Below are 6,267 nucleotides of genomic sequence, written 5' to 3' on the forward strand. Positions count from 1 at the left end.
TAAGAATAAAGAGATTATGCAGGGAGGAGATAAAAGCGCATAACTTTCCCCCAAAAAAGGAATAATAAGAGAGACAAAGGGCAAAGGGAAGAGGAAGACTCAACAACTTTATTTTCTTAATACAAAATTCAAATACTTAAAAAGAGTTAAAAAGCATAATAAAACACACTATTATCTTAATAAAGTTTTATTTTTTCCCTTACTATTTCCTAGGATTTAAAAAAACCGTTTTGAAATAAAGATACTAGCTGATTTTAAGTAGAACTCGGTGTACTTTAAAAAAAAAAGGAAACATTTGTAAACTTTGCTAAATCCAATATCTCCTTAATATAATCCACATTGGAGATTAATCTAAGGGAACACAAGTAAATATGCAAATATAAAGTCTTTTAACAGTCTAAATGAAAATGCTTTCAATTAGATAAGTTCCTCAGTTGTGTTTTGTACTGTTTCATGAGGAAAACAAATGTGTAATATTGTTTGTATTCCCTCGGTCACCACTGTAAAAGATAACAGCATAAATGGGCAAAACAGTACTTCTTCAGTGAATTGCATACTGATTCAGCTGGAATCCTGGATTTCTAAGAGCTCAAGGATTGCTAATTTTCATTTGTCTATTTTGTCTATATGCCCCCAATGATGATAAATAAAATTCTTCCCAGGCTGTTCTTAAATATGTCAATTGAAACACAAATTTTAAAAAATTGTTATTCTCAGAGACAATGAGAAACAGAAATATTTTGTTTTACTTTTTTCTTTCTTTCCTCTGTCTTTAAGGCTCAGAGAAGACGTATAGCAACATCAAACATTTTTTTATAAAAAGTTTTTCAGGCATTTGGCTCAAATAGATGTTCTGTTGAAGTTATTTAAATATTCCTCTCATTTTCTCAAGCACAACTTCACAGACATGTGCATGCCAACCATTCATTCCAAGTAGAAAAGTCAATTCAATGACAGGTAAATAACTTAGGGGTCTGTAAAGGACACTGCAATGTATCGGGTTCCTTTTTTTTTAGGAAGTACTGGGGATTGAACCCAGGACCCCATACATGAGAAGCAGACACTCAGTCACTGAGCTACATCTGCTCCTTTTGGGTTCCATTTTAACAGGAAGCCCTTCACGCGAATGCCTGAGCGTCCCTGGCTGCACGAAGCTCTAGCCTTTTCTTGGTGACTCCATAGAGGAATGGGACCTTAGAAATTTGCATACACCTCCCTGAAAATCTTCTCCTACATTGAGTGCAATGTTGATGGTAAATGTAGAAGAAGCATGATGAGGGCGAAGAGAACGCTGTCTATCAGGTGAGCATTTTACCACAAAATTCAATAGGGCAACCCCCTTCGTATAACAGCCTGCAAAGCCCTACAGCATAGCGGGTGCAATAAATGCCCTGATAAACTCCAGATCAATTGGTTTCATTTTCAGAACCACCTGCTATATGGCTGGCATGTTTCCCCCCAGACCAGTGGCCATGAGTCTTCCATTTCTTGCACCAATCTACCACAGAGTTTTTCAGAAAATGTGGGGAACCAGAAGACATCTGGATAAGGTTGCTCAACCAGATTTCCAATGAAAATCTTGAATAATCATGGTTTTATACTTTTCCTTTCAGTCCACAGGCTTTTCCAAAAATCTACCAGAGGCCATTATTATAATGAGAAGTATTGTAATTAGCAGTGGATAATAGCCTTCCAAATTCATGTTTATTAGAGATGTACATAAACACACCCATTTTTCTAGTGTTTCGGCAAGGAGCCATCTCGAGATCCAATTTATCATGCACAAAATAGTCCCTTTCATTCATTTCTGATCTGAGTGTCTCTCCTTTATTTAAGTACTCGCTAGCCACATATGGGACCTGCCATAACCCAATTTTATTTCTCTGAGCAGTATCCACATCATCTTCAGATCGAACATAATATATCCATCAGAACTCAGTGCTACCCAGAAGTTGGACCACAGCTTTCCATGACGAGTTACAAAAGGAACAATGATCTTTCTGTTTGGTTCAATCAAAATTTTCAAAGTACTTGAATTTGTCAAAACAACATCTGGGGAAATGGATTTGGCTCAACAGATAGGGTGTCCGCCTACCACATGGGAGGTCCAGGGTTCAAACCCAGGGCCTCTTGACCTGTGTGGTGAGCTGGCCTATGTGCAGTGCTGCCGCACACAAGGAGTACCGTGCCATGCAGGGGTGTCCCCCGCGTAGGGGAGCCCCATGCGCAAGGAGTGCACCCCACGAGGAGAGCTACTCTGTGTGCAAAAAAAGTACAGCCTGCCCAGGAGTGGCGCCACACACAAGGAGAGCTGATGCAGCAGATGACGCAACCAAAAGAGACACAGTTTCCCGGTGCTGCTGACGAGAATACAAGCGGACACAGAAGAACATGCAACAAATGGATACAGAAAACAGACAACTGGGGTGGGAGGGTAAGGGGTGGGGAAGGGGAAAGATCAAAAAACAAAAACAAAAAGCAACATCTGCATTCACACTAAAGAAATAATTAAAACTTTTCATCTTGATGGCAAAAATCCATTCCCATGTTTCTGGCTTCAGCTTGACTGAGATTTTCTTCGGGTCCCACAATTTTTATGGTACTGATTTCATGTTTAGCTTTATCAAAAAATGTCTTGATGTCCTTCTCATGATAAACTTCTTTGTTATGAATAAAGAATTTAAGTGCTTTTTTTGGGTACTCCAGGGTCAACCATATGTCCAGAAATCAAGGTAAGAAAGAGGGTGGTTGCTCAATAAAAAACACCTGTTGTTACATTTGTGTGGATATCTCCTGCAGACAAGTCAATTATATCCAATAAACAAAGAGCCAGTCATTTTCCTGTGTCTATGCATCCGGTACATAGTTTCCAAAACAATTCAGTAGAATCTTGGTGGATCCATTTCCATTCATTGCCACTGGAAATGTTTCATAGAAAACCTTCTTAGCTCTGGTTTTACCATTTTCAAATTTCAAAACAACTTCGTCTATAGCTCGAAGGTCTGAAATATTTTGCATTTGTGATCTAATGTGATGCTAATAGCTTCTGTGTTCGGTGGATCAATATAAATTTTAGTGAAAAATTGCTGGTCATCATCATTATCCTGAGATTCCACTGTTGAAACTATCTGGCTAATATATGGATAAATCCTCCTGAATTCAGGTTGCATTTCCCAGTGTGCACAATGGGATACTTACCTGCTCATCTTTTCTCTGGCCACAGAATTCCATCTGCTGCAGAGACTATTTTGTGAGTTGCCTTTTGGAACCTTTTTAGAACGTCTTCTGGACCACCAGCGAATACGACATCAAAGCATTCGGTAAACCACACCACCAGGTCCTCTTGGTTGGCGTAATGTTCCATGACCTCTTTCATTAATCCCACTCTTTGGTCCCTCCAGTGCTTTACATTCCATCACCACCTCTCTGTTCTTCTCCTGGACCAAGGGCTTTCCCAGTATGATGAAGTATTTGGCTGACTGCATAAATCGATGGAATCCATCGGTCTCTTTTGTTGCTACAGTTATGACTCACAATGTACCTGTGGAAATGGTGGCGGCTTCCCTGAGTCCCCACCTTGGCCAGGTAGGTGTGCAGGGGTGGAGGATGAGCTCAAGCAGGAGCAGCGGGGCCTTCACCGAGCACCTGCACTCCTGCGGCCCTTCGGGGGTCCGCCATCTGCACCTTTTTTGTCCTTGCTTACTAATAAATGTTCAGTGAAAGAACGTCTGTATGTGTGAGAGGCAGAATCTGCTTTTCGACTTGCCTTCGTCATGACCTGGCAGGCACCAGCCCTTGCAGGTCAGACTTTTGGGGCTCAGGTATCCAGCAGGTCCTTTTGCCGCAGAGGGAGATTCCACGAGGACTCTCGCTGGGAGTTTAAGAAAGCCCCAGGGCCCCGCTTTCAGTTTTGCTGGAGGGAAAGTTGGACATCTCAGTCCAATCCCTGCTTGTAACAGATTACCCAGCTCATCAGTCAAAAGCGAAGTCCAGGTCAACGGGTACAGATGTGATTTTTTTTTTTACCTCCTCTCAAGAGTGGAATTTCCCTAGGCATCTTTAAAAAATGCTGATGTCCACACCACCCTGCAGACTCATGAAATCAGAATCTTTGTGGGTAGGGCCCTGGTATCAGATGTTTTATGGCTCCCCCCGGGTGAGGACCTGTGCAAGCCGGGTGGAGAAGCGCTGTGGGGGGGTCCTGGCCTGGGGAGGGGGGGCTCGGAAGTCCTCTCCTGCCACCTCTGAGCTGGACCCAGGAGGAAGGCAAGGAGGAGCCTGGCGTGACAGGGGGCACACTGGCCCAGGCGTGTGCCTGGCAGGGCAGGGGGCATGCCGACCCCAGGTGTGTGCCTGGCAGGGCAGGAGGCACGCTGTCCCCAAGCGTGTGCCTTGTGGGGGGCACGCCGTCCCCAGGCATGCACCTGGCAGGGCAGGGGGCACGCTGTCCCCAGATGTGTGCCTGGCAAGAGGCACACTGATCCCAGGCGTGTGCCTGGCAGGATGCATGCTGTCCCCAAAACCTCGAAACAGGACTGGGGACTCAGTCACACCTGGGTTGGATTCCCACCATTCCTTACCAGCCGCATGATCTCTGGGCAGTTTTTGAGGCTCTTTGACCCCCAAGTTCCTCATCTGTAAAGAGGAATAGTGCTGACCCATGCGAGGGGGGTGGGCCAGCAAATGGGATGATGCGTGCGACCGCTGCGCCAGTGCCTGGAGCACACACTGTGCTCTGTCAACATTTGTTTCCTTTGTTGTTGCTTTTTCTCTTTTCACAGGGGAACTGGGGTGCCAGGGTGAAGAGAGGGAAGTCAAGGGCTCGGTCATCAGAACCGCGCATCCCCGGGGACTGTTTGCTCCCCTAGGGGTGTGCCCCCCAGGCCAGGTACAAGGACCCGTCTGGCTGGTACCCAGGGACAGCTGCAGAAGGGAAACGGGGCCAGGCCATCGACGCTGCCCTCCCCTCCCCTGGCCTCCTGGACTCTCCTCGCCTGGGGAGAAGGTTCCAGCTCCCTGGCCTGGCCTCTGGCCTGCCTTTCCCCTGCTTCGTCTCCCTGGTTCCTGGCCCTCGAGTCTGTGGGCAGCTGGGAGGGGAGCGCCTGCAGGTCCCAGCCTGACCTGGGCGTGTGGCCTGGGCAGGAAAGAGGGTAGAGGCCTGGCGAGGCCGCCTCTACGCTGAGCCAGCGGCCCAGGGCGCCCTAAATTCCTTCTGGCTGACACGGGTGGGTGGCGGGCCAGGATGGGGCTGTGCATGTGGGTGGGGCGAGGACAGGCCGTTCCTGGGCCCTCAGGTGCAGAGAACGGCCTCCGGACTCTGCCAGCTGCCAACAGCCTCCGTGGGTGTCTTGAGCCATTGAACTCCCTGCAGAGTCGTAAGGTCCAGGGCATTCATTAGTTGACGTTGGTTTTGTAATCACAGCTGGCGCTTACTGCGTGCTTTGTGCTCAGTGCTTTTCTAAATGCTCATTTAATCCTGTAAACAGCCCCAGGTAGCTCTCGTCATTGTCTTCATTTCACAGAGGAGCAAACAGAGGCACAGCCCGTAAGCAGCGTGCCCGGCTGCCTCACCAGTCCATTCATCTATTTTTTTTTTTAAACAAATCAATTTTATTGAGACATATTAAAGCATACAGTTTATCCAAAATGTCCAATCAATGGTATTTGTTATAATCAGAAAAGCTGTGTGTTCATCACTTTAATCATTATTAAAGCATTTTCATTATTTCAGTAATAGTAATAATAAACAAAAAACAGACAAAATACAATTTTCCAACTTTTTAATAGTGGCCAGTCTAATAGGCGTGAAGTGATATCTCACTGTAGTTTTGATTTGCATTTCCCTAATCGTTAGTGATGTGGAACATTTTTTCATGTATTGCTTCGCCATTTGTATTTCTTCTTTGGAGAGTTGTCTTTCCAAGTGTTTTGCCCAATTTTTAATTGAATAGTTTGTCTTTTATTGTTGAGTTGTATGATCTCCTTGTATATCATGAATATTAAACCCTCATCAGATATGTGATTGCCAAATATTTTCTCCCATTGAGTCGGCTGCCCTTTCACCCTTTTGACAAATTCCTTTGAGGTGCAAAAGTGTTTAATTTTAAGGAGGTCCCATTTATCCTATTTTTTCTTTGTTGCTCATGCTTTGGGTGTAAGATTTAAGAAACTACCACCCACCACAAGATCTTGAAGATTTCCCCTACATTTTCTTTTAGGAGTTTTTTTTTTTAAAGATTTTTTTCTTTCTTTCTCTTCCCTTCCCCC

The 6,267-nt window shown here is 45.1% G+C and overlaps 1 pseudogene; it reads right to left on the reverse strand.

Moving 5' to 3' along the window:
* Positions 1-966: 966 nt before the first annotated feature.
* LOC101446334 (procollagen-lysine,2-oxoglutarate 5-dioxygenase 2-like) lies at positions 967-4,334 on the reverse strand (annotated as a pseudogene).
* Positions 4,335-6,267: the final 1,933 nt, after the last annotated feature.

This window comes from Dasypus novemcinctus, chromosome 17, assembly GCF_030445035.2.
Source record: "Dasypus novemcinctus isolate mDasNov1 chromosome 17, mDasNov1.1.hap2, whole genome shotgun sequence".
In the NCBI taxonomy this organism is placed as follows: Eukaryota; Metazoa; Chordata; class Mammalia; order Cingulata; family Dasypodidae; genus Dasypus; species Dasypus novemcinctus.